Source organism: Nannospalax galili, unplaced genomic scaffold (assembly GCF_000622305.1).
Source record: "Nannospalax galili isolate Female #2095 unplaced genomic scaffold, S.galili_v1.0 scaffold277, whole genome shotgun sequence".
Taxonomy (NCBI): Eukaryota; Metazoa; Chordata; class Mammalia; order Rodentia; family Spalacidae; genus Nannospalax; species Nannospalax galili.
The window spans coordinates 15,937-26,497 of record NW_008340240.1 but is presented as its reverse complement, the minus strand read 5'-3'; the positions used below and the strand labels follow the sequence as shown (position 1 = coordinate 26,497).

Below are 10,561 nucleotides of genomic sequence, written 5' to 3'. Positions count from 1 at the left end.
CCACATAGACTGACGTCCTTTCTTTCCCTCCACCTACGAATACCAAGTCATCCTCTGCGTGGAGTGATTCCTGCTCACCCTGCAATGCTGTGGTTACTCACATCATAGCATACACACACACACACACGCACGCACACCACACGCACATACATATACATACATAGATACAGCTGGAGAGTGGCATTTGTCCGGCATGTGCTTTTCTGTGAACAGCACCAGAATATGAACTCCTCAATCAGAGATGCCTTCATCTTTGTGTACCTAAGACACTCAGTGCACAATCGAGGTTCTGCCAATGTTTGTTTGACTAATGAGTGAATTGTATTAAAGGGAAGGGTATATGTGTATAGTCTGTGGTGTCTGGCGGAGGGAGGGGGTAGTGTGTGTGTGTGTGTGTGTGTATGTGTGTGTGGTGGAGGGGATGGCATCAGTGAAGTCAGCAAGAAGCAGCATGGTATCAGACAGCTACTGGAGGAAAGTTAGTGTGTGTGTGTGTGTGTGTGTGTGTGTGTGTGTGTGTGTGTGCGCGCGCGCGCGGGAGGCGTCTTCCAAGGCCACCCTCCCACCTTGATTTTTGAGACAGGGTCTCCCCACCTAAAGCTCACCAACTGGGCTAGGCCAATGAGCTGGAGGGAGTCACCTGCCTGCCACCACTCCGGACCCCAAGGCTGGAGTGACAAGCACACACCCCATGCCCATCTTGTTTCTTAACTAGGGTTCTGGGGATCTGGACTCAAGTGGCCGCGGGCTGGTACTGTACCAACTCTCAGCTCGCCAGCCTGTATTTTAAACTAACATCATCATTTCCCGTGTCCTCGACTGTGACTGAATCATACCAAGTTAAGAGGTAGGCAGTTAGTTGTTAACACACGGTTTTATGAATGACTTCACCCCCCCACAGCCGCTGTTCCGGGAGCCCTCGCCCGCCTCTCTTCACAGGCTCTGGGCGCACAGATGCCGGTCTTCTTCCCTACCAAGCAATCGTTCCTCGCGCCTGCGCAGAGCGCTGCCCAGGCTGCGGCGGGCGGTTAGGAGCGGTGAGGCCCTTCATTGACTGGCCTGCTGGCTATGACGATCATCTACAGCTGCATTGCTAATGGCCGAGCGATTCTGGCGGAGCTGGCCTTGACCGGCGGCTCCTATCAGGTACCAGCGGGTCACGCCTCCGCACCCAGGCGTCCCTCGCCCGCCTCATGGAGGTGCAGGGAGGCCGGAACGACCCAAGTCCACAGGCCCACCCCCCCCAGAGGCGGTGCCGCAGGCGGGAGCTGCGCATGCGCCACCTAGGGGTTAGGGGTGGCGTTGCACGACCTCGCGTGTAGAAATGACCTGTAGTTCAACACACACTGGAGGAGCATGCAGAAGTCGCAAAATCCCAGAGGACGGAATGTGAAGGCTATCCTGATGACGCAGCTTGTGGTCTCAGCATTCAGGAGGAGGCGGCGGGAGGGCCGGGAAGATCAGCGTGGGCTGCTAGACCATCTCAAAATAGTAAGGGTCCGGGATGTAGTTCAGTGTTAGAGCTCTTGTCTAGCTCGTCTGTGCTAAGGCCCTAAGTTCAGTTCCCAGCACACACGCCACAACGCTCCCCTGAAATTTGGTAGCCGCCACAAAGAGGGCCTGATCATACATATAGCTGTCTCAGAGGTAAAAAGTTTCCCTGGAGGCAGGTTGTAACATCCCTGTAGATGTTGGCTATAGAGAAAGTAATTAAGCCGTAGATTTGGGTATTTGACTGATTACGAACTACTCCCAGCCCTGCACAGGAAAAGGGAATGAGAACTCTACAAAGGGAACCGTGTGCTATTGGGAGATTTCCAAGAACCTCTCTGTGGCTAGGACTCAGAGTCCCAGAGCCCTGTGTGTAGGGGCTGGAGATGAGGCCAGAAAAGTGGGCAGAGGATAATAAATGGGAGAGAAAGAGAAAGAGAATGAGAATTTGTCCTAGAGAAACAGGAGCAATTAAAGATGTACAAATGGACGTAAAGGCGTGGTTGCCCTGGTTACAGTATGAAGGGTGGATTGGAAGGGAAACAGCCAATTTTTTAACAGAAGCTCTAAGGGCCTGAGCTAAGTCAATGATGGTACAGGTGGAAAAGTGGGGCAGATCCAAATGAAACTGTAAGATGTCCCCTGGCATTAGTACCTGGTGATGGATGCAGCTGTATAGGCTAATTCCCACAATTTTTTTCTTATGTGGCTTTAAACAGTAAAGAGATATTAGAAGAATAGGATTTAGGGAACTCGAGGAATGTAGAAAGAATGTGACATTACAATTTGGGGCACTGCTGCCCATTTCCACAAGTTCTATGCTGGGTTTTTGTCTGCTTGAGTTTGCACGGGTCTTGTATATGCTGACACCATTGCTCTAGGTTCATATGAGCAAGGTCCCAAGACCCTTAAGACTCTATTTCCGTATGATCATGCACCTCCTCCCCTGATTCTTACAATCTTTCTGCCTCCTCTTCTGCAATGGTCCCTGAGACTAGGATGAGTTAGGTTTAATATAGGAGTCCTATCCAAGGGCCCACACACTGCAGATTCTTAATTTCTATGCTTTGGCCATTTGTGGCCTTTTGTGTTCATTGCCCTCTGTTGGACAAGGGAGCTTCACTGATGAGAGTTAAGAGATGTACTAGTATTCTCTTCACCCCTTGTTCTACTGTGTTCCGTGAGCCTTGGATATAGAGGTTCTATTGTAGATGTGTCTCATAGGGTTGGGCAATTCACAGACACTTATTCTCTGTATGTGATCAGTTACGAACAGTCTCCATTTGTTGCAAAAGAAGCTTCTTTAATGAGTGGTGACTGGATACTTGTCTGTAAATATAAGGATCCATATTTAGTATATAATAAGAAATTACATTTGTCTAGGGATATTATAGCCTTAGGGTTTTCTCTTAGATCTATGAATTTTCCAGCCATGTGTGTTTGGCTAATTTTACAGTACCACATATGAGTTTCCTCCCATTGAGCAGGCTTTAAGTCTGATTAGGTAGCTGTTGATTACCCCCAAGATAAAAGTGCCACTGCTGCACCAATATAGTGTGCTTTGCTGGTCATTGTTGTGGTCATTAGGCCTTAAAGCTGGTGTTGGACCATTGATTGTTGTTTGTATAATGTCCTCCAAAACTATGAGAGCTAGACTTAGGGAGATGGCTTCCAGGTCAGTTCCAGCTCCATTGCTCCCAAGTCCTGTCTCTGAATATGTCCTGTCTTCAGCAATAGGGTAGTTCGAGTTCTGGAGGACAACCAAGGGCTATGGCAATAGCCTGTATAATTTGGGGAGTCTCTTGGATTACCTTGGGCAACAATTCTAAAGGGGGTTTCTCCTGTCTGGCACTTTTTTTGTTATATAGCCTTCAGCTATACACATGGACATATGTAGAGATATTGTGTGTGTAATTTTTCAGTAGGCTTTTGAACTAATGCGTTTCCCTAGGGTTTTTCACACCAGCTAAGCATTATTTCTGATCTAGCTGAATAGCCTGATTGAAACATTCAAGCTGGAAACTGGGAGTCACCCTCAGTTTTCTGTTTACCTTCATGTCTGTCAGTTCTCTCTTCTGAGCATATCTTGGACTCATCTCTTTTTCTGAACCATATTTTCATTCAAGCCTTAATTACTTCTCATCAAGCTTACTGTCTCCTAACTGATGTCCCAGACTTCACACCTGTCTTTCTCAAATCCTGCTTCCGCATTCCTAAAAAACAATCATGTGGCTTTCCCGCTTACTATGATGTGGTGGCTTCTGATTGCATTCAGAATAAAGCAGATGCTCCTTCACTTGGCAGTCCAGGGCCTTCCTGAGTGAATAGGCTTTTCCGTGATCATCTCCTTCCTTTCTGATGCCTCGTTCCTCTACTATCCTGGACTACATGCTGTTCTCCAAACCCTCCCACCCCCAGGTCTCCCTCTGTACCTCTTGCTCCATCTGCTTGAAAACCACTTTTCTCCACTTTGGGGCGGTATAACCTCATCTGTACTGTGAGAATTCTCAGTTCCTCCTTGAGGACTTCTCTATACTCAGGATAACTGATGTCCCTCCCCCAAACTACTTATCAGGCTGAACTGGAATCTTCTTTTTCTTACCAGTCTCTGACATCAAATTTCAGGACAGCATCATCTGTTTTCCAGGTCTAATACACAGTAAGTTCTCAATAAACCTTTATTAAGGAGCAAGAGAAGTTAAAGGTTTACAGATGCCAAATGGCTTCTATTTTGAAGCACATCAGAAGTTAGAGCACAGACGGGGGAGGTGGGGGGGTGGGGATTAAAGGTTCAGAATGCCTGCTGTGCAAAAGCTAACCAGAGAGGATAAAAATAGAGCAAGGAACTTTAAGGAACAGTTAGTCTTGGAAGGAAATAAAAGGTATTTTACTTCCCAACATGTCAAGGATTATCACATATGCAAAATACATTTTTTCATTTGAAAGAAATAGTACTGAAAGTTAATCATGAGAGCCAGTCAACTGCTATTACAGAATTCTGAAGTTGGGCAGCATTCTAGTTTCGTTTCTGTTGTTATGTTAAAATACTAACCAAAACAAAACAAAAGCAAACAAACAAAAAACCGTTGACCAAAACCAACTGGGGAAAAAAGGGTTTATCTGGCTTAGACTTCCATATCTCAGTCCTTTGAGGGAAGCCAGGTCAGGAACTGAAGCAAAGACCGTGGAAGAACACTGCTTACTGGCTTGCCTCTCCTGGCTCACTCATATAGCCCAGGTCTACCTACCCAGGGATGACACTGCTCACAATGAGCTGGGCCCTCCCATATGAATCAGCAGTCAAGAAATGCCCCCACAGATATGCCCATAGGCCAGTCCGATAGAGGAAATCGTTCCATTGAGGTTCCCTGTTTCCCAGTGTGTCAAGTTGACAACTGAAGCTAACTATGACAGACAGAATCCTAGGAGTCATCTGCCTGCTCTTTATTCTTCCCCCAAGGAAGCAGACCCAGACAAGTCACTGGTCTGCAGCATATGAATCCCAGTAGCACAACTAGAGCCTATTTTGTCACACATGCTGTCTCATGTCATCTTTTTATGTCTTGCTGTGATATCATAGTTTATATTCTCTGAAAGAACACTTGGAGGAAAGTATGGAAATAATGTTTCTTTACTAATAGTTGGTAACAAATGTTATTTGCCCCTTTAAATTTTCAACTTTCTTAGGAAATACTGTCCTGGAAAATGCCTCCTTGACATTTCAAGCAGTAGAAATTACTCTCTACCGTTAAGTTTTACTCCTTCATAAAAGTTTCTATTTTAAGTGTTAGTTTGTGAAATTGAAAAAGTTAATTAGGAGTATGGCTACCTAAGGCTTCTTAGGTAACTTTCAGATTGCTTTCATGCTTTAAAGTGAAATAATGGGATTCCACTTAATGAATTATAAGGTATTCTGCATACTATAGTGTCTTTTAAATTTTCTTCCAAAGAATGATCCTTATGAGGAATAGGCAGGCATAAGAGTTATTGGCAAATATTTGTATTTTAAAAAGAGATGAGCTCTAGATGGTGAGATGGCTCGGTGGGTAAAGGCACTTGTCACCAAACCTGATAACCTGAGTTCCATCCCTGGAACCCACATAAAGGTAGAAGGAGAGAACCAACCCCAAAAGCTGGCCTCTGACCTCCACAGGAGAGCCACACGCATGCCTGCACATTCATCTCACACACACACACACACACACACACACACACACACACACTAAATAAAAATTTTAAAAGATGAGTAAGCAATCATAAATAAAAGTTTCCTAACAATATTTAGAGAATAAGAGCTGAATTTTTTTGGAGGGAAGAAGGGTCCCTGAACTTCCTTCATTTGGCTAAATCGGGGGTTTGGGAGAGGAAAGAAAAAAAGAAAAGGCAGAGAAAGAGAGACAGACAGAGACAGAAACTGGAGAAGAGAGGATGGGTGGAAGGTGGGTGAGCAGGGGCCACCTGACTCACACTGGTCTTCCCCTCCTAAGAGCTGAATTTTTTTTTAATTGGAAAATAATGGATTTAGAAAATATCACATTGTAAACAAGTCCACTGATCCATTAGCTTAACACAGAAAGACAGCACAATCACAATCAGTATAAAAGCTTCAGACAAAATGCTGGTACCAAACACAGTACTTAGAGGCCTGGGCCAGGATCTGAAAACTCTTTCACAGGAATAGACAGCAATAGCTTCAAATAGGCACAAAAACAGAGGAGCAGGCAGCAACCACTCCAGGCCGGAGAGGATAAAAGGCAGGCTGAGCAGAGAAGCTTGGGAAGCAGCCTGAAGGACAAACCGTTTCCCATGTTCTGAGAACCTCAGAGCACACCTTAAAAAATTGAAAGGCGGGCATGGCAGGGGTTTCAGTGGAGAATGTACTAGAAGCATGTGCTACAGGCTGGGTGCTCAGCCCCAAGGGAGGCCAGAGAGCACAGCACTGTGCCTGCAGATGCTCAGCAGCCTCTCACCTTGGGTAAACAACACAAATCATGGTGTCTTTCACCCAGAGAGCCTCCTCTTTACTCAGGAATATGCAACAGACGTCTGATAAAACATGGGGCTCTGGTGGGAAAAGGGTTTCTGCCTTTCTACTCTTGGATCCCTGAGGAAGAGAACTGTGACATGGCCAGACAAGCTACCTTCTTAGAGAGGCCACCAAGCTCATGGAAGAACCAGCTGTAATGGCAGGAAAAGGGAGCATGGGATAGGTTTCTTCTGAGGGCCCTTGGTACTGACCCAAAGGGCTGCTTCCTTGTATATAATTTAGATACTGAGAGATTGTTCCTTAATATAGAACAATGATTCTCAATGGGCCCGCTTACTGAAGAGTTCTCAAGACTCTCCAAAGAGATTGTTCCCAAATTGCACGAGTCCTTACCACCCCACACCACCACATAACACACACTTGAGAATTAGTGCACATACAAATAAAAATCCTTGATGGGCGTGTGCTGTCCATGTGAGCATTGGCAGAGGCAGAACAAAAGCTGAAAACCCCTCACTTAGGTATAACACCAGTCAAAATGGAGTACATTTTTCAGAAAATTTCTGCTACACAATAATTTTTAAAATGGATATAAGGTTTGGGATATAGCTCAGATGGTAGAGTACTTGCCTGGCAGGTACAAGGCCCTGGGTTCCATCCCCAGTACTAAAAAAGAAGAAAATAGCTATAAACAATTCTCCCTTTAGCTAAACTGCATGACTAGTAGGTACCTAGCCACATACCCAAGGACAGTAAATTCAACACATATATTTGCAATAACCATATGGATTAAAGAAAGAGGATTCTACTAGACAGTTTCCAGAAAGATCTGCCTGTGCTAGTGGGTCCCAGCACAGGCTAGTCACTGTATGGTTTCTTAGCAGACTGGCTTTTCTGAATTTCCTTCTCTTTGATACTGTACAGGGGTCCACCAACTTGTTATGAACAAGCATTACCTTTAAAATACTTGACAGTCTTCACTTTCAGCTCCAAGGTGGCATCCTCATCACAAACACAGTGCAGGGATGCTGCTGGAAGGCAGACACAGTCCACATATGGTTCACTCTGTCCTCCATGGCCTTGTACAGAGCAAAGGCCTTGTGAGCACCAGTGATGAGGATCATTACCTCTCTGGCATCCATGACAGTACCTACACCAACTGTCAGCGCCATGGTAGGCACCTTGGCAAGATCACCATCAAAGAACCTAGCATCGGTGAGGATGGTGTCCATGGCCACATGGGTCCTGGACACCAGACTGGAGCCTGGCTCATTGAAGGCAATGTGTCCATCAGGCCAGGTGCCTCCAACAATGAGCTCAGTCCCGTCTGCAGCCTGGATCTTCTCCTCAAAGGCAATGCATTCGGCCTGCCAGTCAGCTACGTTTCCATCCAGAATGTGGGTGTTTTCCGGGTGGATGTCAATGTGCTTGAAGAAATTAATCCACATGGAGGAGTGGTAACCTTCTGGGTGCTCTCGAGAAAGGCCTACATATTAGTCCCTGTTGAAGGTTTTCATATATTTAAAGGACAAGTCCCCATTCTTATAGTACTCAATCAGCTTCTGGTAGCAGCCAATCTGGGTGTTCCCTGTAGGGAGCCCCAAGGAGAAATGCATGATGCGTTCCCGATGTACTTGGCTGCCCACTCACCGTCCTGAGAATAGTTTTCCAGGATGATGAACTTCATCTCGTCGCCACCGCCTTCCATAATTGCAGCGCCTGGCGCAGGCCGGCGGCCCTGCCCAGCGTGGGTCACGTGGCTGTGGGTCACACGGTGCGTACATTTGCCCAAAGCTGAATATTTTTAGTTTGTTAACAATTTATTTATAGTTTGGGGCTAGGGAGATGGCTAAGTGGGTAAAAATATTTACTAAACAAGTATGAGAACCCTAGTTTGAATCCCCAGAACTCAAAAGTCAGATGTGCAATCCCAATGCCCCAAGAGGTGGGAAGCAGAGACAGGGGACTCTCCAGAAGCTCTCAGGCCAGCTAGCATGGTGTAGGCAACGTACAAAGCACAAAAGAGACCTTGTCTCAGAAGTGGAAGGTGAGGACCAGTGCCCGAGTTTGCCCTCGGACCTTCACACATGCAGTGACACATATGTGCCCAGATTTTCACACACACATCTTATTTTTTTATGTGTATGTGTATGTACGTGTGCATATGTATATGTGAGAGGTGTGTATGTGCTCACTGGTGTGCATTTGTCAAGGCCAGAGGAAGGCATTAAGTGTCCACCTTTACCACTCCCTGCCTTACTCCTTTTGGTCAGGGTCTCTCCCTTCAGCCCACTTGGCAGCCAGCAAGCCCTAGCCATCCTCCTACCTCTGCCCCACTCTGTGCTAGGCTTATGGGCATGCTTGGGAGCATGCCTCGCTTGTTACATAAGTGCTGGGATCCAAACTCTGATCCTCATGCTTGCACGTCAGTTGCTCTTAACCACTGGGCTATCTCTCCAGACCCTAAACATTTTATTTGTAGTTTTATCAACTAATGGTCATTGCAAAAAATGTTTGATAAGCTACTGTTTCTAAGACTTGAAGCCATATATAAGATATGACTGTAAAAATATTATCTAGTACAGCCTATATTTTTATACTTCTACTTACCACCCATTAGTCACACCCATTAGTACTCTCAGGAAAAGTTTTTGCTAATAATCTAATCAGAGCATTGGTAATTTAGGAGAAGGATACTGAAAAGACTACAATTTTCTACAAAGTAAATGCTGACTATTTTTCTAGGAAGCAGCAGCAAAAGTGCTTAGAATAGTGCTTCTTAGAGCTGAACCAACGACCATAATTCAAATAGGAAGGTAAGGTTCTAACATGAGTCTACTTTTAATGATTAGAATACCAGCCAATAATTCTAATGATGGCATGAGGTAGAAAACACTAGTTACATGTGCTCTTGGCTGAATCCACAGAAAGGAGAATTTGTATAGCTGAAAGTATAAAATCGTGAATGGAAATGATGGATGCCAAGTTCAAGACAGTGGTCAGCTCTGCAGAAGGGGGCAGAAGAATGAACCTGAAGAAGGCCATCCTGAGGGCATTATTGTATCTGCAGATTCATAACTGGGTGGTAGGTCTAAAAAGTGTTCTGTTTTTCTCATATGTTTTTGGCATACATAAAGCATTTCATAAGTAAGAAAAAAAGAGAATTCTACTTTAAAATATATTTAATAATACCAATAACAGCAGCCATTGCCCTTAAGTTTTACTTGAGATGTTTCATACATTCTAAGCCAACTTGAGAACACTAGTAAAGGACCTGGTGGGTGAAGAAAGGACACTTGTTATTTAGGCTTCTTGCTACTGCTGCTGCTGTTGTTAATAGGGCCTCATTCTGTAGCCCAGGTTGGCCTTGAACTCCTAGCAATCCTCATGCTTCAGCTTCCTGAGTGCTGTGATTACAGATGTGAGCCACCATGCATGGCAGGCCTTTTATTTTAAAGAATGGGTTTCTCTGAACCTTTCTGACATAAAATAGTTACATAAAAACAAATCAAAGCCAGATGGCACATGGCTATGGTCCCACCTATTCAGAAGGATGAGGCAGGAGGATCACTTGAGCTCAGGAACTCCAGACCAGTGTGAGAAACAGTAAAATCTATGTAAAAACAAAACAGAAACAAAAGCCACATAGAGTAAGTATATAGCTTTATGAAATGTTATCAGGGACCCCCTCAGTAGCAACTGCCTCCTAGGCCAAAGGAGCAATACTCTGCCCAGCCAGTCACCCTAAAACGCCCCACCGTGTGTTTAGTCCCATTCTACATCCTGTCTCCTGAAAACCAACCACCATCTCTTCAAGTCATGGTTTCTTCATTGCCTCCATACCCCCAAATGCATCCCCAGTGACAGCCCAATCCTGCCCATTTTCAGTTTGATTTCTTTTAAGCCTCTTTATTATTTTTAATATTTTATTTATTATTTTTATTATTTTTTATGTGTATGAGTGTTATGCCTGCATGTAAGGTAAGTACACCTGTGTCGTACAATGCCCACAGAGTTTAGAAGAGGGCGTGGGATTCCCCTGGAAAGTTACAGAGAGTTGTTAGCAGTCATGTGGGGGCTGAG

General features: G+C 45.1%; 1 pseudogene; it reads right to left on the bottom strand.

Moving 5' to 3' along the window:
- Positions 1 to 7,336: 7,336 nt before the first annotated feature.
- Positions 7,337 to 8,165, bottom strand: LOC103735966 (annotated as a pseudogene).
- Between the last annotated feature and the right edge of the window lie 2,396 nt (positions 8,166 to 10,561).